We start from the raw sequence: 20,735 nt of genomic DNA, 5'->3' as shown, positions 1-20,735 counted from the left end.
ACATCCAAATTTGTTGAATATGAGAGGGATACTTCCATAGATGTGACTTCTCCAGTGAAGGTGGACAATGTGGAGGTAGTAGCTGAAAAGGAAGCCTCACTTAGGGTGTCTTCAATGGATGACAAACTGCCTAGAAAAACTTGCATCAATAAGGCTCTTGGACTTGCAAATCCAGACTCAGAGATGTCTTCCACAGGGTCTGTGAAGGCCAGGCTATTAAGTATGACTAGTCAGGGGGTTGTACCAAAGCATAAAATTCAAATCTCCCCAGCGAGCAAGAGACATTTCAAGAAGAAGAATGCTTCTCCAAAGCCTAAAAAGGTAGCTTTTGCAGTGTGTCTTTGACTCGAACAAAGGTTACCTGCATAATTACCGGTGATAGTTTAAGGTGATTAGAATTATACTAAAGTTTCAAATTCAACAGGCTCGATGCTGTAAGAAAAGGAAGCAACCATGCAATGGCGATAATCCAGATTGTCGAATCGAAATAGTACGTAAATACTTATAAAAATGATTTGCATGTTACTGTTTGATATTTATGTCTAAACAAGTGGCTAACCATACTTATTATAGGGAGATATTGTACTAGAGATGGGGAATTACCACCGAAAACACGTGCGAGACTAATTGATCTACTTTTTGATAACAGATTGCCAAGATAGTAAGTTTGACTTTTGGTTAACTTGTGTTAGATTTGTTTACCCATGAACTGGAACTAGGAACACTGGTACTTATGTATCATAGACATAATTAGCCGTCAGATTTTCATTTGCGACTCTGTACCCGATAGCGATGCTATTAACAAATAAAGGGAGAATAATGGCAAGATTGTTGTGAGTGACAACTAGGTGCTTAATCTTGTTACATTTCCTGTAACTAGAACTAACTTGATTGATGTCTACCAATTAATGATATTTGAGCAGTGTGCAGCAATTGAAGAGGCACTGTCATATGGAGTTGGCCGTGGACATAAAGGAGATATGAACAACTACAAATTTACTAGGCCTGAAAATTGTCCCAAACAGGGCAATGGGTAAGAGTTATTGTTACTTTACCATAAGACGAATTTATGTAATGTGACTTGATCTAGAATGCTATTTTTTTCCTTATTCAGCAATGATTGCGGGGTTTACATTGCAAAATTCATGGAACACTGTGGTGATGTTAAGTCTAGCTTCAAGTTACATGTAAGCTAACTAAGGAATGAGCAATTTGATTTATTTGTTCTCTTTATCTATATTTTACTATTGCATTCAACTACGAATGAAAGGTGATGCATGTTAAAAGGTGACAAGTTTGGATCGTCTGAGGATTGCATTCGACCTTTTCCTGGACTTAGGCAATGAAGTTCGACACCTCTGCATGTATGATTTCGGCCGGATTGGAGAACTTGTTCGGATGATTACGTTGTAAACTCATGTGGAGCTCAAAAAGCTGCAAGATTTTAGAAAATTAATTGTACATGTTTTTTGCCGTGATATTAGATGGGCATGATGAGTAACTATATCTTTGTTGGTGGCTTGTTATTGGTCTTTTGTAATTTGATTGGTCAGGCCGTTATTGGTCTTTTGTAATTTGGATGACTACGTTATCGGTCTTTTGTAATTTGGTGGCTTACACATTCTATCAAATTAATGACACACAAATTAATGACAGTAAGTTGATATTTATTTACATTAAATTGTTTTTTTTAAACTAAGCAACTAATAATATCTAAAATATCACAATCAAAATTCTGTTATGATCAAAGTTACTGCAGGCAGCACCATTAAAAACGAGAGTGACGGTTACTGCAAAAATTGACTTGTATTTTGCTCTTATCACAGTACAAAGCTTTACAGCCTTCTTCTCCTTCTACCACCAATCATCGAGTGCTATCAGTAACATGAATAAAGGTGTCATTGAATGAAGCAAAAATGTTGGCAACCCCAAAAACTTGCTCTCCGTCCCTCACAGCAGGGCCGAGGGTTACGTTCTCTTCCTTTGGCTCTCTTGTCCAGAAAAGACGACATGATGTTAACTGCAACACACTTTGATGCGAACGAGCAAGAGGCCCATGGTGTTCAAGTAGACCCCGTGAAAGTCCCTCAAGACCCAGTGACACGAGCACGAGGTAAGAGATTCAAGGAGTCACTTCAAGCCTTAGTTCATGCCGTCCAAGCTCAAGAGAAACCGCCCATTGAAGGAATCAACATGGAAGACAGCGTGTTCCCCTACGGTCTAGGCTTTTGCTTCCGCACTCACATCACACTTCCTTATCTAGAAGACGTTCTCTTCCTTTGGCTCCCTCAAGAGTAATGACTTCAACCCCACTTCCTTTAATCGCAACACATTTCAAATTTGAAGTTACAAATGCATTGATATCTGGGTTGCACTTTGAATTTGAAGTCACAATTGTATGCAATGTTCGAGCTTTGCGCCAATCGGTGCTAAAAGTGATATATCAACTTTTGTGTACAATCCTATTTACCAAAGCCTGACCTGCAATAATGACATTTGGGAGCAAGAGGCATGTTATACACCAAAATTGTGGGATTCAAATGAGTTTTTTTTTTATACAGCTGTTATCATTTAGCCATTAAAAAATATTTCATTATACACCAAACAAACAACTAAATAAATATTTCTAATTCAAATAGGCTATAGGTGCAGCTGCATATTATAGATCACAAATAAATGAAAGTTTGGAGTCCGGATCTATTAAGGTAGTTGCAAGGAGTCCATCCAATTCATCTTTATCACGCAACATCGCTTCACATATAATGGCCGGAAAAAAGTACTACGTTATTTTCTCCGACAGGAGAACCGGTGTGATGCAAACTTGGGTTGAATGTCAAGCTGCCACGAACAGGTACAGCGGAGCAGTTTTTCAATCCTATAGATCATTCCTGGAGGCAGATGCGGCATGGAGGGCTTATACCGGCCATACCTCAACAATTACCCCAAATGTCCGTCAGCCCACTGATCTTCCTGTTGTGCCACCATTTGCAAACACACCACAACATAGCTATCCTAATGCCCCACTAGGTCCCTCCATATATTGGCCTTCATCTTCAGCCATCACTCACTGCTCAACAACTGCATCGGCAAGATCTCTGACTAGCAGTGTGAAGGGAAGAACCTCGAAGCCCGCTTCTATCTGTCTCAACTGCCTCATCAGTCTCATAGTCCTCATAAGTCTTATCTATCTCATTTATCTCTTCCGCAAACAAGAGGAACCATCACCAATGTCTCTATCATCCAGATTCGATGCCCCTAAATGTGATTCGAAATAGCTCCATGGCCAAATGGGCTTGAAGATCAAATGTGGCTAAACATTCAGTTGTAAAAGAGTAAAACTAAGGCTAGCAGTATGGTTAGCTTAACATACCACATGTTTTTCTGGTAAAGAAATCTGGAAATCCCAACGCACTAGATGACTCCTCTGCTTGATGGAATGCTCCTCTCACCTTGTTCATGATTTTAATTATTATGTGATTTGTCTGCAAAATGTTAATCAAAAGCTGCGTATTATCTATGTATATATATATGTGTTCTGATGATTGGGAGGAAACCAAACTAAAGGCGCCAACAGCGTAAAATGAAAATTTTAGCGAAATGGCGCCATATAATTGGTAGTCAAATTTTCAATTGAATGGACAGATTTTCAAATTTTCATTCACCACGCACCAACTAATTTTCGAATTTTCTTTCAAAATTTTAAATTCTCATAGCCGGCCTACTATTGTATGCAAGTAATGTCAATAGATGTATGCTACAAACATATAATTAAATAGTGTTAAGGGGCCCTAATTAAAATTGACTTGCATGATTTACCATGTTGCAACGTCCTAATCGAAATTGATAAATTACTAAATTAGTATAGATAAACTATCATAATGCACAATCGATATAGTTGATAGTTAGATTATGGTAAATAAAATTAGTCAGTGACATTCAAGTCCAAAAAAGTTGAAATTGAGAATTGCAAAGTTTTTTTTAAAAAAAAACATATAATCTAGCTAAAAATTGATCTGAACATGTCGGACATATGTTCAATCATTAAAATTATTAAATTTAACAGAATTACAAAAAAAAATATATTATGCTATCTAAATTGTAGATGTGCAAGGGAATATATAGTTGAGTTATTGTCAATCAAGAATCTTAAGGGGCCCTAATTAAAATTGACTTGCATGATTTACCATGTTGCAACGTCCTAATCAGAATAGATAAATTACTAAATTAGTATAGATAAACTATCATAATGCACAATCGATATAGTTGACAGTTAGATTATGGTAAATAAAAATAGTCAGTGACATTCAAGTGGTTACAAGTTGAAATTGAGAATTGCATATTTTTTTTGGAAAAAAAATATATAATTTTTTGACATATAATCTTGCTAAAAATCGATCTGAACGAGTCAAACATATATTAGATCTAAAAACTTATTAAATTTAACAGAATTACAAAGAAAAATAGATTATGCACTGTAAATTGAAGATGTGCGAGGGAATATATAGTTGCGAGGGAATATATAGTTGAGTTATTGTCAATCAAGAATCTTAAGGGGCCCTAATTAAAATTGACTTGCATGATTTACCATGTTGCAACGTTGTAATTGGAATAGATAAATGACTAAATTAGTATATATAAACCATCATAAAGCACAATCGATATAGTTGACACTTATATTGTCAATCAAGAATCTTAAATTGCCCTAATTAAATTTGAAATCGGGAAATTGCTATGTTGCAATGTCTAACTTAGGGGTGAGCAAATTCGGTACATATCGAATTCATAACGGAATTCATATTATGAATTTGGTAATTTGAAATCGGCTATTTGGTAATTTGGTACAAAATTGGTACGTACCACATTCGGTAAAATGAAATAGGGTACCCCATTACCGCATTCGAATACCAAATTAGTTTATAAAATTCGGTTCATAAATAGATAAATGCTATTTAGTATTAGTATATACTACTAATATAGTATTATATTATATAGGTAAATGCTATTAATAAAAGTTAGTATACGATATTATCATGTACTTATAATAATAATAATATATAATAATGTACACCATCCAATTTTAGCCTATGGTTGTATAGTCTACGGTTTATTATTACTAATCATTGTATAGTCTAAGGTTTATTCTAGTTTAAATTAATCACTTTTTATGTGTTCCTTAAATCATAGACTAAGGATTCTAGGTATAAGTGATCAAATAAATGTCAATTAAATTAAACCACAAAATGATTAGAACATATGTAATGTGTTAAATTATGAATAAATTTGGGGATTCACATCAGTAATAATTTTTTTAAAAATCAATTTTTTTTATAAATGAATTCGGTTAACCGAATTCATTACCATTTCTGAATTCGAAATCGGTAGCCTAATTAAAATTCGGTTATAACCAATTCGAAATTGAAATGGTTTCTATAAGTCAAATAACCGAATTCACCGAATTCAACTAATCAGATTACCGAATTTGTACCGTTTCCTCACCCCTAGAATCAATTGGAATTCCAATTGATTAAATTGATCAATTTGTATAGGGGAAACCGTAAATAGACGATGGGTTGAATTGAACTTATGGGGTTGACAGTCAGAAGATCTTCAAATCTTAAAAGAACTGAATTGCTAACTTGTCTAATAAATGATAATAATTTCCAGTGATTTCAATTGATTGGAGACCTTGGGCAAGTATCATGGAATTGGAAAGCAATTTAATGAAATTACAGGACAAGTAAAAAAGAGGTTACTTGCTTGCCAAATAAATGATATGCCTTTCCCTTGTTTCAAAACCCGAAGTCTATTCAAAATAAATACACAATGTTTATGAAGGGGAGTAAAAACCCAACAACCACTATATGTGTAGCTTGAAACGTATGATTTCTATGGAATATATAAATAGTGTTCCATGTATGAGCAATTGGCAACCACGACAATGAGCTTGTGAGTGGGAGAAGAGCAGGTTGATCCAGAAAGGAAGGTGGATTCCAAGAAGGTAACTCTATTCTGAATCTTAATTTTTTTTTTGACATTTTGTTCCTTGTGGCTTGTTCATGTTTCCCTGTGTACTATTTGAACAGATACTTCAAGAAATAAAATTGGGGCTATTGGATAGATAAATATTTTACCTTCAAAAAAAAGAATAGACAAATATTTTATGTTAAAAAAAAACAGAATAGACAATATTATACCTCAACAAAAAAAAAGAATAGACAAATATTTCACTACGAAGAATCCAAAATGAGCCAACCATGAATCATGGTGGGCCTGAAACTGTATTAGGAGATTGGTAGTGGACTATGTTTTTGGGCCGACTAAACTACTTCTTATAAGCCAAGGAAAATACACTAGTTTCCCTTTAAATACACTTCAAATTTTTTGTTTACACGTTAGCAGAATGTTTTGTATTCTTTTGCATGCAAACTTAGCAAACACATTGATGGGGTTTCTGGTTGGATGCATTTTGAAAACAATGGCTTTCAAAACATGTATAATAGTCTGTAATGAGCACCCCTTAACATAAGATAGGACCTGTGGTGTTGAGTATAGTGCAAACATACGATGCAATCTGCTAATGATCCGAACGGAAAATGACCAGTGCAAGATTCGTGGAAAGATTTGACCATATGGGACGCCACTGATGAATTTGAAATATCAGAAGCTGAAGAGGGAACACAAGGAATGTTTGTTAGAGGACAGCTCCATGAAGGAGTGCAAGACTTCAACTATGAGGACTTAGATGAACGAGATGTGATGACAATGAAGTTCAATACAGAAAACGAAGCTGAAGCCTTCTACGTGATGCTTGGTCGAGCAACAGGATTCAGTGTCCGCAAGAGTTATAAACTAAAGGACCCCGAAACCGGTTGGGTCAGATATAGGCAATGGGTGTGTAGTAGGCAAGGGCTCCGGGATAAGAAACACATACAAAGAAAGGATCGGCAAAGAGAGCCAAAGGCGGTCACAAGAGTTGATTGTAAGGCATATTTCAAAGTAAGGCTTTCAGTTGAGGAGGACAAGCACGTGGTCAGTAATATTGTAATGCGTCACAACCACAAACTAGCAAGCCCAACAAGTACGAAGTTCCTAAAATCCCACCGCCACATCTCAGAAGCCGACTATGCTCAAGCGCATGTTCTTCGTCGTGTTGGAATGAAGACAAGTCAGATTATGAAGTTGTTCGTGCTTCAATGCGGTGGGTATAACAATGTTCCTTTCACTATCAAGGACCTATATAATAAGATGAATTCAGAAAGGATGGAAGAGATCGCGGATGGCGACGCAAAAGGGGCCTTTGCATACCTATTTGGTAAGAAAGATGTAGACCTGAACTTGTATTTCAATTTCACAGTTGATAGTGAAAGGAGACTATCAAGGTTGTTCTGGAGCGATTCCAGGTCACGTGAGGACTACAGATGCTTTGGCGATGTTATTGTATTTGACAGCACCTATAATACAAACAAATACTTGCACCCTCTTGTGGTCATGTGCGGCATCAACAATCACTTCTCCACATCCATATTTGCATGCTCGACTGTACGCGAGGAAGACGAAGGGGCATATGAATGGGTCCTTAACACTTTCTTGGAGGCGATGGATGGGAAAAAACCCATATCGGTCATGACTGATGGTGCTCCACAAATGAGAAAAGCTATAAAAAAATGTCTCCCCAACACGAAGCACAGATTGTGCTGCTGGCATTTGAACCAAAACCTTAACTCACATGTAGGTAACAAGGATTTCAGAGTGGGATTTAAAGATTGTATGTACAACAACTGTTCTATAGACAAATTTGAAGCAAAGTGGGCCAAACTGGTATGTTCGTTCAATATGGAGAACAATCACTGGGTTAAGCAAATGTATAGAAAGAGGAAGCGCTGGGCACTAGCATACTTGAGGGGCTATTTTTTCGGTGGCATGCGAAGTACACAGAGGTGCGAGAGGATGCACGCTATGTTGAAGATATACCTTCATAGGGAGTTAAGGCTATTTGAGACTCTTAGAGCTTTCGATTTGGCAAATGCATGGCTTCGCCATGAAGAGGCAAGAATGAATGTTGAGACAAAGCACACTAGTCTACTACCAGCAACCGAGACCCACTACTTGGAGCAGCATGCAGTAGAAGTTTTCACTCGAAGGATCTTTCTCAAGGTTAGAGCTGAGATGAGGAGCCAAGGGTTATACTTCAGATATAATGCCATGGACGATGGAGTCCAATGCATTCATTTTATTTCCCATTCCTATTCAAATAGGGAGTTAGGGTTTTATACAATAGAACTTCTGGCATAATGAGTTGTTCATGCCTGCAAATGGAGACCGTAAGACTTCCTTGTAGTCGCATGTTTAGGATAATGGTGATAGAAGGAATGAAGAAAATTCCACCTAATTGCATTATGCAAAGCTGGACTAGAGATGCAAGACTTGGGAGAAGTGGCAGTCTACAAGAAAGATCAGAGGTCACTAATGTTAATGAAATGGCAAGGTATGCTCGTTTGTCTAGTGGTTGCAATACTATGTGCTACTATGGGGCAAAGACTACTACTGGATACACTCAATTATTGAATGTAATAGATATACAAACTGCCGAAATGAAAACCCTATCCTTAGAAGAATCCACTGCTACGGGCAGCTCATCACAAGCGCATAGAAAGGGAGATGCATCTGGTAAAGTGGGTATCGGTGATCCTCATGCAAACAGGCTGAGGGGTGATCAGAGAACTTAAGGAAAAGAAAGACACGTCCGCAACAAATGTGGAAATTGCGGGTTAGTTTTAACAGTTGTTATAAGTTTTCGACTTTTCATATTTTGTAGTTTCTATGGCATGTTCATATTTTTGAGTTGCTTCTATGGCGTGTTTTTTTGGTGGTTTCATGTATATTCTAACTTTTTGTGGCAGTGGAAGGGAAGGCCATAATAAGAGAACTTGTCCCCTCCATATAGAAAATCCCAACGACGACTTGTCTCACGCTCTAGGCCTGTCTCGAGACATCTTTGAGGATAATACAAGCGCTGCTTGGGTGAGAGGGAGAATGAACATGCATTTTAACTCGGACAATGACTGGGATCAACTGGACCATCAGGTGGGTTGTGCAATTTGTCTTTCTAGAAAATGTTTTTTTTTTGTTTTTTTGGATACTATATTGTAAGGTGGCTATAAAATGTTATTTTTAATGTTTTTAATCATCACGGTGGATTTGTTTATGCTCTTTAATGTTAGTTGCATGATGTTGGAGTAAAGCAGGGGTTGGAGCCAATTCACGGATTCCAACAATCGGTGGACAATACGAATTATACGTGGCTGAACGATGGTAATCTTTCTAATTACCAACTAGTAGATGACGAGGAGGAGGAAGACATTGACTTAAATAGGGATATCATGTATCCAGCTTGGTGAAGGGATGTAATAGTATTTGATGTTTGTCTTTTAAACAATATGTTGGGTTTCATCTTTTTACTTTATCATCAATTGCATTTTTTGCTTGCTTGTTTTAATGGATTTGCTATCATTAGATAATCCTATCACAACAAAATCTTTTAATTCACCACTTACTTTTAAGTGTAAATTTTGATTTTTACTATGGTTTGATTATCCTTATCATTAGATCATTTTAATATTTAAAAATTCTCAAATTTTGACACTAATTTACTGGTCAAATTTGTGATTTATAGTTTGTCATGTCCAGTACAACTAGTTGCAGAGTTAGAATTTAAATTCATAACCATCTAGTTATTTCAATAGTTCAAACGTTCAATCTTTGAAACTTTTGTATTATGTGATTTATGTTTATGATTATTTTATCTACAATCTCAATTCTAGTTTCTTGGTGTATTATGTTAATTATATTTATGATTACTCATCTACAAATTTGATATCGATTTGAAAGTCACCATGTCACGTATAAGATTACTTATCTAATTTCTAAATTAAAATTAAAATCTACCAGGTCAATTATGTTACGATTCTGGTTTTTTGTAACACTATGTTAATTATGTTTCTAATTATTCATCTACAATTTTGATTCCAATTAAAAAATCACTATCTATGAGGACTTAGTTAGAGGATCGTTGTTAGTATAAACTTTTTAATATCATTTTCTAAACTTTCAATTTTATCCTTAGGGAAAAACTTTTAACTTTTGCTCTAATTGCTTAATCACATTTTGCCAATATAACTACCCTAAGTATTGTAATTACCAAATTACTATAACCTTATGAACCAAAATTCTTCAATAAATTATTGTGAAAAATAAAATTTTATAAAATTATTCCTTTTAATTATTTATGTATATAATTACTCATCTACGCAAACCAACAATTAAATTTAATCCTTAAGATTGGAGTACACATAAATACATTTATGGGCTTTTAACTTACCAAAATTGCCCTTCAAAATTTGTCCTTCATCAATTTGGCCTGGGACCTGCTCCCCAGCTGATGCCAATTTTTGGGTGTAAACAAGTGCCCATAAATTGTTGAGGGGCTTACATTTTATTTTTCGTTGAAATAGAAAGGGACCACATAATCAACCGCTTCTACCCGGTATCCAGTAGCTCATTTAATGGCTACATCTTTCCCGACCCCACAATGATGTCTTGGCCAAATTTCGTTTGCTCTTCCCACCATGCACAGATGAGTCAGCTTTCCACCATAGACGGAACCCTAGGTTGGTGATCATGATTTTCAAATTCTGAGTAACAAAACAAAAAAATAAATAAAAGTAAATTTTAAATTAGTCTTACATAATTAGCTTTTGGAGTCAAATAATTAATGCTTTTTAACCTTTTCATCCTTTTCCACATTCTTTCAATCCGTGCAGATTTAAACTCTAAGAATCCTCTCCTGATAATACTTAAACATTACACACCATAACTTGATCGGCCAGATAAGAGAGTACATGAGTAAGGATTGAGAATGCACGCTAAAGCATATATGGCATGAAGGAAATCAATGCATCGACTGGTTGGTTAAGAGCAACATAAGCAATGAACCAAGATTGCACGTGGTTAGGTAATCTCCAATTGAACTTGGAGAATTACTTGGAGCAGTTGGAGCTGACATATTAGGGGTTGCTACTCCACGTTTGATATCTGTTTAGAGGATAAACCTCACCTCTTTTGTAGAAAAAAAAATTACATATGACTATAAAATTAGGGCAAATTACATTTTATCCCTTTGTGGTTTTCGCAAAAACCACATAACCCCCCTATGATTGTAAAAGCTATACATAAACCCTCTGTGATTTGGGTTGAAGTGTCAAATAGACGAAAAACACCCATCGTGACGATTCGTGTCTTACACGCACTTGTACTACTGGTAGCAGTAAGAAACGTTCCCATATTACCCTTGACCACTTTAACGGATCCAATAAAGCCTAGATCTGTGCTCCTTATCTCTTTCAATGATGGTAATGGATATGGCTCTGCAGACGGTAATGGTGGTGGTTATGGGGCTGGAAGCGGAGGCAGCAATGACGACAGTCCACTGTCGTTGATTTGGCTCTGTAGGTGGTAATGGTGGTAGGTCGGATCAGGTGGAGGTGGTGGTCCAGGCGGTAAATATGGTTTAGATGGCGGCGGTAATGGTGATGGATGGAATGGTGGTAGCTATGGTCCTGGTGCAAGCAGTAGGGGTATGCATCGAATTCGAAATCGGTAAATCAGAAGTTTGAAATCGAAATTTTTCGAAATTTGGACATAGATTTTCTCACCGATTTCGAATTCGAAATGGCTAATTCTGATTTCGAATTCGATTCCGAATACCGAATTCAAAAACATGTTTTGCCAAGATATATTGGGGAACCAGCTCAGCAAAACCCTAACCATTAAAACCCCGCTGTATATATCCAGCCATTTTGCCATCCCAGCTGCAACCACGGTGAACGAATTGCGGCGAAAAAAGCCAGGGCGGCGGAGTGGACTAAAGGCTCCGGTAGGCCATGAAAGCCCTTCAATTGCAGGCCGAAATTGAGAACCTTGGAGGCCTTTAGTGCGAGAGCCAACATCGTAGTCACCGTCCTAGTTGAACCAGTGAGCAAAGATAGAGCGGGGTTCTGGTAACCAGAGGTTTTGGCAGATGAGTTATTGAGAAGGGTCGACGAGGAAGCGGTAATTATTGCCGGCCTTTTAGGTTTTGCCAGAGAGAAGGAAAGCCGTAGAGGATAGTTGCAGCGGCGAGGTTGTTTGGAGAAATAATGGTAGGTTTTTGGAGGATTAAGGTCTGAGAGGCTATCAGGGAAGAAGCCATCTGGTTTTGGCTGGAAACGAAATCTCCGGATTCTGAGGACTGTGGAGTTGATTCTAGATTTGCCCAAGCCGTCTTCCTTCAATTGGGCTTGAAGTAACTTATGCAAGCCTTATCTATTGTTTTTTTATTCCAATAGTAGTACTTTATTGTTAAAAAATATTATATTATATATATAAATATTATAAAATGAAATCAAAATTATATTTTCGATTTCGATTTCCGATTTCGAATTCCAATTCGAAATCGTTAATTTCGATTTCAAAAATTATATTTTCTAATTCGACCTAATTTCAACCAATTCGAAATTGGAATTACCGAATTCCATTCTAAATTACTGAATTACCGAATTCGAAATTCCAAATTCAATTTCGAAATCGGTTGGTAAATCGAAATTTTTCGACTTTCCACACCCCTAGCAAGCAGCAGGCAAGGGAGTTGGGGCAGCAGCTATGACTATGGCAGGGGCTGGTGCAGGGGCCCTGGCTTAAGATATGGTAGCAGTAGTACTGGTCATGGCAGCGGAGGTAACAATGGAGAAGGGCAGTATGGAATCACTGGTGGGGGCCTAAACAGGGACAATCAGCAGCTCCCATACAGCATGAAACCATGACTAGAGCTCTTGTTTCAGAAATCGTTTTTTTGGGTAGTTGACCAACGGAAAAGCATGGGAGAAAGAAAGATGCAGAAACCGGAATCCTATCTCTTGAAGAGAGGTGCAGAAAGCTCTCCATTTGACTCAAGTAGGCCTTCCACCACTTTGACTGTTGCGGACGCGGTTCCTCTCGTTGTGAAGAAAGAAGTAATGAAAGGAAAGGGAAGCCCAGGCCGTGTTCGTTGTTGCCTTTTTTGTATTTATATTAGGGTAATTTAGACATTTCGCCCACAAATCGTCATGGTAAGTAGTTTCCGTCTATTTGACACTTCAACCCAAACCACAGAGGATTTATGTATAGCTTTTAAAATCATGAAGAGGTTATGTGGTTTTTGTGAAAACCACAAGAGGGTAAAATGTAATTTACCCATAAAATTATACTACAAGATATTTAATGATGAATTACAAGTTGTAAATTGGTGCTTAGTACTATGTATCACTCCCCTATCGGTGTTGGACTAGGGGTCTACGGGTGCTAGGTGTAACCATAGGATCTACAGGTGCTAGGCGTAATAGTAGGGTTTCTTGTTCGTGGCTGAGATGGTCACAGATGAATTTATAGTCAATTTTGACTATCCTATTTAATTTTGATCATACAACGACCTTTACCATTATAAACAACCATTAATACCAATTTACAAATTACTCCCTCCGTCGCAAATTGATTATCATATTTCAAGCATTCAACCTTTTTAAAAATAGTTATTTGATTGTAATATTTGTATTTTTTTTTCCATCTTACCCTCACAAATTCAAATTTTGAATTTGAATAGTAACATGCATATGATAAAAGAAATATATTATATTGAAAAGAGAAACTAATAGATATTTTAACATGACAAATATTTGAAACATTTTGAAATGAAAAGTATAATACTTTTAATGGAACGAAGAGAGTATATTTAAGCTTAAAAAGCACTTTGATTGCTAAGCACATCGTGGTTAACATGGCTTTATGTTGACTTCAAATTAGGATTGCAAACGAATCGAATCGAGTCAAATTTTAAACTAATCGACTGGAGTGTCGACTTTATTTAATTGACATCGTGCTCGTATTTGATAAGCTCTCAATGTAAAGTTCGAATTCAAACTTGAATTCGAGTCAAATTCAAATTCGAGTCGAATCGAGTTTAAATTTGAGTTTAAAAAGAATAATTATTTTATTTTTTAAAAAATAAACAAAATAATTTTTCTTAATAAATAATAAAATATTAAAAATATATGTATGTAATTTCACTATCAAAATTTTAAAAAAATATATAAAATTAAATTAATTTATGAGCTAACGAGTTAAATATTTTTTAGATTGAGTTTAACTTAATCAACTCGCACTCGATGTCAAGTTTTGATTCGAGCTCTTGCAGTTGCCCGTGAACACAGTCAAAACTGAACTTTGCCAAAAAAATTGAAATTTAATTTTAGAGTCTCAAATTTAGCAACATTAATAGCTACTTGATTTAACGTGCTAATTTAGTCAGTAAAAGTCAATTGACTTCTTGACAAAAAGACGAAGCTCAGTTCTCAATTTCACTTGGGGGTTAGTACACTCTTAGTAGCAGGGTGGTTGAGTGAGTTCTAGTCCCACATCGGGGAGAGGGTTGGGGTTTGTTGGGTAGATAAGTCTCCTGGGGCTGCTCCAAGAGTTGCCGGCTTTTGGAGTATGCTCTGGGATTAAGGTTTGTTTAGTCAGTAAAAGTCAATTGACTTCTTGACAAAAAAAAAAAAAAAAAAATTTTAACGTGCTAATCATATAGCATTGCAATACCATGCAATGAATCTGGCCTCTGCGATTGTACGAACTGTTAATGGTGGAAATCGACCTAGCTGACTTCGAACTGATCTGGGCCATTGAAAGTGCTAACGGTCCTCTCTGCACCGCATCTGCACTGACAGCCTCACACTATTAGCATCTTTCAGAACAAGATCTTCTCCATTCTGTCTTGCATCTTACAAGAATGATGCGACCGGCAGATAGTAATTATTATGAATAAGATCAAAATTAATCAATTATAATTACTCGAAAAGGCCCTTCTCCAACAAGAATTATTAAATGTGGCTCAGGAGCAAAATCCTGGTTTGTCCTTTCCTTTCACCTATATTGTACCTTGTACTAGAACTTTTTTGAACAAGAAAACTATACTCCTATAATATGTTCCCTGCAGACGTAGTCCTGCTTTCAAGAGACACTCCCCTACCCTAGACTAGAAAAGGGCTACTAGTATCATACTCTTACAATCCCCAAATTGTTGGTAATCCTAAGTTCAATCAGGAATCAACAGAAGAATAACATCGATATGGGCATTTTGGAAAAGGTATCAAAAGCATTGGAGCTCAATGAAGAAAAGAAGAACAGCGTCCAAGCTTTGATGTATTTGGCGATCAGTGAATGGAAGGATTTTGATAGCCATTTAGTACTGATGCAGAACAAATTCAGTGAAGGCTTTAGTGAAATTGAGTCAAGAGAGAAGAAGCTGAAAATGGTCCAAGAATCTGTCAGCCAGAGTACTACAAAAGTCGCTGCAAGGAGATTATGGGTAGAGGAGAAGATGAAGGAGTTGGATGAAAAGGAAATCTTGATGAAAGGGCTTTTGCAGAGAATGGAAGAGGAGCAAATGCAGCTTGGGAATCTTAGGGATTTTGTTGATGAAAAGCTAAAGCACGTTGCTTTAGAAGAGAAGCATTTTGAGGGTCTATCACAAAAGCTGGAGTTGATTCAAGCTGAGATGGAGAGAAGGGAAAATGTGCTTGATTTGGAAGTGAAGAGGCAGGAGATAAGGGAAAATGAGCTTGATTCAAGAGAAAGAAAGTTGGAGGTAAGGGAGAATGAGACTGATTTGAGGGAAAAACATGTTGATAGAAGGCAATATGAACTTGATGTGAAAGAGAAAATGTTGGTGACAAAGGATAATGAGCTTGATTCAAGAGAGGAAAAGTTGGAGGTAAGGGAGATTGAGACCGGTTTGAGAGAGGAAGCTGTTGATTCAAGGCAAAATGAACTTTATGTGAAAGAGGAAAAGTTGAAGACAAAGCATAATGAGTTTGATTCAAGAGAGAAAAAGTTAGTGATAAGGGAGAATGAGACTGATTTGAGAGAGAAAAATGTTGACAGAAGGCAAAATGAAATTGAAATGAAAGAGAAAAATTTGAAGGCAAAGTATGATGAGCTTGATTCAAGAGAGAAAATGTTGGAGATAAGGGAGAATGAGACTGAATTGAGAGAGAAAAATGTCTATAGAAGGCAAAATGAACTTGATGTGAAAGAGGAAAAGTTGAATATAAGGTATAATAAGCTTGATTCAAGAGAGAAAATTTTGGAGATAAGGGAGAATGAGACTGATTTGAGAGAAAAAAATGTTTATAGAAGGCAATATGAACTTGATGTGAAAGAGGAAAAGTTGAATACAAAGGATAATGAGCTTAATGCTACAGTGGAATATTTGGACAAAAAGCAATCAGAGCTTGATAGAAAAGGTAGAATTTTTCAGAGAAAGGAGAATGAACTAGATATGAAGGAAAAAAATTTGGAGAGGAGGGAAAATGATATTGAATCTAAAAAGAAAGAGTTAGAGGGAAAGGAAAATGAGTTCAGTGCAAAAGAGAAAAAGTTTAGGCAAAGTATTTTGGATTTAAAGCTGAAATTTGTTGCAATCCTGGAATCTCCTGAACAATTTCACAAAGAACCTAATGCAGACGATCCAACTCAGACTGCAGAACAAACACAGAAGAGCAGGAAGAGAATTAGGAATTCGGCATTGGCTTCAGACAGAACTCTTGATGGTGACGATGAAAATGGCAACAATCTGTCTAAAAGGAGCTGTATAAATGATAAAGAGGCAGAACGAGTTACAATTCATGATCCTGGTGAATCAGGTATGCATTCCGTTCATAGCATAGATAAGGAATCTAGAGATATTTTGCAATTTCAGAGTTTAGTATTTATTTATTTTCAGGTGCAAGTAGTATAGACAAAAATCAAGTTAAAGCACTGGCTTCCAGCATTCAACAAGTAGTACTTTTTGATGTTTCTCAATCAAATTCTGAATCAAGGGATAATTTACATAGAAATGGCTTTAATAATCCAGGGGCATTGGCTGATGATATTGGGAATGAGAACTTAGAAAGTCGCTTTAAAGTAGGGGACACATGGGCCTGTTTTGATGCAAAAGATCACATGCCAAGATCATATGTGCAAATCACAGAGGTCACTAACATGGGTGGAAACATCAAGCTTGGTGTTGCATTGCTGAAGCCTTTTCCTGGGCTTCCAGGCGAGGAAGAGTGGATAAAGGCTGGCTTACCAGTTGGCTGTGGTGTGTTTAATCGTGCAAGTACCAGTGTAGAATCTCCTAATATATTCTCTCATCAAGTTCTCTGTATTGAAAAAGAAGGTTATGGTTTCTGTATACTTCCTAATGAAGGAGAGACTTGGGCAATTTACAAGGACTGGGATATTATCACCTGGGGCTCTCATCCAGAAAATCACAGACAGTGCAAGTTTGACATTGTTGAGATTCTTTCGTACCTCACAGACAAATCATCCTTTGGCATTAGAGTTGCTTACTTGGACAAAATGGAAGGACAAGCCAAATCATATCGGAGGAGAAGTGAGAATGAGAATGATTCATTTCTGATAATGACTAATGACATCTACAGGTTCTCTCATAAAGTTATCTCTGCTCAGATGAACTCGGATTTTGACTGATGGCGTGTGGGATTGTATGTTTGAGATTGAACCTGAATTCCTGCCTCCAGGCCTTTGATGAGTTTTGTGACATATACTCAGGTGGAAATCTAGCTGTTACTCAGGTTCCTGTAGTCTTATTTTTGCAATTTGCGGTTGCTCCAAATTGGCCTCATTTTTGTATATTTCTTATGACTGGGATATGTAGTTTAGTGAGGAAACCTACAATTCCTTAATAGAATCTGAAGTTAGAGCGACCAAATGTGGTTCTATTTAGTTACCTGAGCAGTTTTCCTCTGTTTTACCAGGGTTTAATTCCTTACAGAACAATTAGTAGATTTGTGGTATGTAATTGTGCTTAAACCTTTATTACTTGGTCTACAGTTTTTAGCCTCTTTTGTCACTTTTGTGCACAATTGGATTTTCTTTTGTGTTAGCCTGCTTTGACTCATGTACAACTAGATGCTGAGGAGCCTGAAGCACACCTTACACAACATTGTTGCATACAGTTTTTGCATTTTTTTTTTTGGGATCTGTCTTGTTGGTAGGATTTTAATCTCTGACCACCTATGCTGACATTTGATGTTAACTGAAATATGCAGGAAGTGTTGTATGTCCCTGGGCTTCAGCACTAATTCTTTAGCATGCAACAATATAGTAGTAGTATTATTGCAGGAAAGCCAAAAATTATCTGCTAAAGTGGTAAAATCTAAGGCTGATTAAAATCTCCCCTTTAGTAGAAGGTGTTTTTTTTATCTGTTTCCTTCATAAATAAGCAATGAAAGTAGGATTTTAAACCCTGTTCCCCATGGAATCACTCTCTAGCATGATCTGCAATTAGTGGAGATGGTGTCCCTGATGAATTTTTTAACTGCAGCCTACATCCTTGACTCCAAGATTGTTATGAGTTCTTTCATGTACTAATATTTCGCATGTTTGTCTAACATTATTCGGTCTGCAGACTTTCTGCTACACAGCCAACATTAATTTAGCGTCAACTTTGTGATTAATCCTCATTACAGAAATCTTTTAGCTAGATCAAGTAAACCATTTTACTAATCAAAGTTGCCTGCAGAACATTTTAGCAGTGTAAAAGTTGCATGGAAATGATTTCTGAAGCAATTGAAGATATCTAGGTGCCTGAATAAGCACCAGCAGTAATAATTGTGGCATTTGACACCATCTTGCATATGAACATAACAAGAAACTCTTATGCAATTTGGTAATCAGAGAGGCCTTTAACTTGTGATAATGACAAGTTCTTTGTTCTGGTACCACAATCGAGCTCCCAAGGCTGACTGATGGAGGTTTTCTTTGACTCGGAGGGAAAAAAAACCGGACTTCAACCGGTTTTGTCGGTTCCCGATCAAACCCGGGTTTTGATGGGATTTGACCGAGCTTTTAGCCGACGGTTTTTTAAGGAGATTCGGACCCAATACTTGGCCGGTTCTTGGTTCGATCGGTTCAACCGACCGGTCCGATCCTAGTTTAAAAACATAGGCAGTAACTAATAGCTTGGGTAATACATCCTTGATTTTTGTGGAACCATTGCTTATTTAGCCATATAAGTTCTTTATTTATCATAATCAAACTTGCTCTTTTCAACATATGGCTTCCCAATTAGAGAATGCATCCACATTTCATTATCTTTTGTCGAATCACTGTGCCAGCCAGCATATTTAGAGTAACCTGGGATCTGTTGTTTTAGTTCAAGAAACTGTTTAGAGTTGTCTAATTGGGTAAATTAAATTTTGGGTTAACTTCTGTAGTTGTGTACTGGTTTTTGTGGCGATGGATGAGCATTACTAAACATAACCGCTTTTTGTAAAGAGAAATCTGCAATTCAGCAATTTGCAGCATGCACCTTTTCCTTCAACCATCAAAGTTCAAATTTTTTATTTTTATTTTTATTTTTCCTTGGGAGTTACAAAATCTATTATCTGAAGCTGAAAGTGTGCAAGTTCTATGTTGCAATTAGAACTTGTATATGTTTTTGCTGTCTTCTCCTCACCCAGTGCCCTGCATCTGTGGTTCTATAGCATGTAATTGATAGAAATTACAGCCTATTCTGGTAGAGTATACTGCACGTATGCCAAAAATTATTTAAGGAAAGTTCAAATTTGGTCGAAAATTATACTGCATATATGTTTCAATAAAGTCAAAATTTTCCACGTTAATCTTTACGGGTAATACACTTCAGAACCATGAATGTCGTTGTTTCTTGCTTTTCTACATTTTTATTCTTTCCTTTCCAATTAAACTTCTTGTTTAATTTTCAGTAATTGTCTCCCTTTTCTTAACAATGAGAGTTGAGATCTGTGAATTTGAACAATGAAAGTTACCACTGGAAATTTTTACATCTTATGCAATTGCACACAATGCAAATCCAACAGAATTGGAATTTGAATGCATGCTTTTGCTTTTGTAGCTACATAGACATAATTGGTCGTTCATGTGGCAATACCCCTCCCTAGGCTCTATTGGGATGGTAGCCATACAAAGAGTCCCCAATTTCCTGTCGCACTATCTCTGATGGACCTGTGGTAATTTTGATGTAAATTATGTGCACTATAAATGGTCCATGTAAAAGACCATATATTAGCTTCAAAATTGTTATCGGATTAACGGCCTATAGAATTGCCACATGCAATTGCAAGGGTTAATTGGGGTTTGGTTTTGGGCTATTGCTACAGATTACGGTTAATGTGGGGGGAGGGGGAGCAGAGATGGATTGAGTAACTCGTAGAAAGGAAGGGTAAGTGAGAGATTTCGAGTTCAAACTCTTTCATTTACACAAAATAATATTAAAAAAAAAGAACCATGTTAGGCCACAATGTGGCCTATGCCTGATCATTAAATTTGGGAAGACAAAGAAAAAAAAAGTTTATATTCAACCAAATTAATAGACCCGGATTGGTCCAAAAAAACCTAGATTCAGTCAATTGAGAGATCAGCACGTTTGGGTTGCAGGCTAATCTTATCTGCACAACCTAATCTTACCATGTTGATGAACATATAATTATATCTCTATAATTACATTAATGGTACGATTTTGATGATGGGTTTTTCTAACCGGTGCTCATTGGCTATTTGTTAACACACATAAATTCCACATAGCCTACTATGTATATGTACACATGAATAGTTATTACCCT

The 20,735-nt window shown here is 36.7% G+C and overlaps 1 pseudogene; it reads right to left on the bottom strand.

The window, feature by feature from the left end:
- Positions 1-11,356: 11,356 nt before the first annotated feature.
- On the bottom strand, positions 11,357-12,247 carry LOC113760163 (annotated as a pseudogene).
- Positions 12,248-20,735: the final 8,488 nt, after the last annotated feature.

This window comes from Coffea eugenioides, chromosome 2 (genome assembly GCF_003713205.1).
Source record: "Coffea eugenioides isolate CCC68of chromosome 2, Ceug_1.0, whole genome shotgun sequence".
Lineage (NCBI taxonomy): Eukaryota > Viridiplantae > Streptophyta > Magnoliopsida > Gentianales > Rubiaceae > Coffea > Coffea eugenioides.
Note: the sequence above shows the minus strand (reverse complement) of the source record. Positions and strands in the feature narration are given on the sequence as shown.